This window comes from Phacochoerus africanus, chromosome 10, assembly GCF_016906955.1.
Source record: "Phacochoerus africanus isolate WHEZ1 chromosome 10, ROS_Pafr_v1, whole genome shotgun sequence".
NCBI lineage: Eukaryota > Metazoa > Chordata > Mammalia > Artiodactyla > Suidae > Phacochoerus > Phacochoerus africanus.
In genome coordinates, this window is record NC_062553.1 from 62,997,907 (window position 1) to 62,998,873 (window position 967).

Consider the following 967-nt stretch of genomic DNA (forward strand, 5'->3'; position numbering starts at 1 on the left):
TATTGAGCCATAGTTTTCAAAATTTTTTTGTATGAGAATTTCTTTCCTATTAGAATATATAGTGATAATGTTGTAGTGTCTCAGCGTTGAGAACTCATTTCCCTTGAAGGATAGTTGAAGTTCTGCAAGGTGGAAGGTGCGAATCCACTTAAAGCAGTGATTATCAAACTATAATATGCATACGGATCACCTGGGCATTTTGTTAAATGCAACTCAGGGTTCCTAGAGGTCTAAAGAGGACTCAGAGATTCTGCATTTCTCACAAGCTTTAGCATAAAGTACTGAGTGACAGTAGATTACTCTTTGTACAACCAAGTTAAAAAGTCCAGTCCCTGTTTATAATCACTTTTCTCTAATTCTGGAGAGAATTTTTGGTATTTCTCAGGCTAAGAGTATAGTAAATATCCTGAAAAATATAAGGGAAAAAAAAAAAAGCCAAAGCCCGTAATCTACAGAGTAGCATCTAACACTGCTACCAATTTTATGCAAATCTCAAAATTTTCAAGTAATTTTTGCCTGAACTTTTTTCAAAGTGACGACCTAAAATTAAAACACATTAAGTGTGTGCTCCTGAGAGAAATTTTGAGTGGTTTTGGAGTTCAGAATGCTTAGAATGTTTTTTTTCAATCTGTATGCATTTTACTTTTGCACCTGTATTGTATAGCTTTAATGAGAATTTCAGGATAATCTTTCTAAATCCCTAGTATCTTTCTTACTTTTATCTCTCAAGACAAGCCAAAGGGAACATCTAACTATTGCTATTTACATTGATATGTAAATTTGGTCATACATATTTTATAGAGACATGTAAATGGCTCAGCCTAAGCAGATTCACCTGTTTATCCAGTGGATGGATGTGTATATCCCTCTTAAGAGCACAACAATTGCAGATACCTGCTTAGCATAAGCAGCTTATTAAAATGCAGTAAGGAGGAGAATGCCTTTGTGACCAGTTTTCTCATAATAT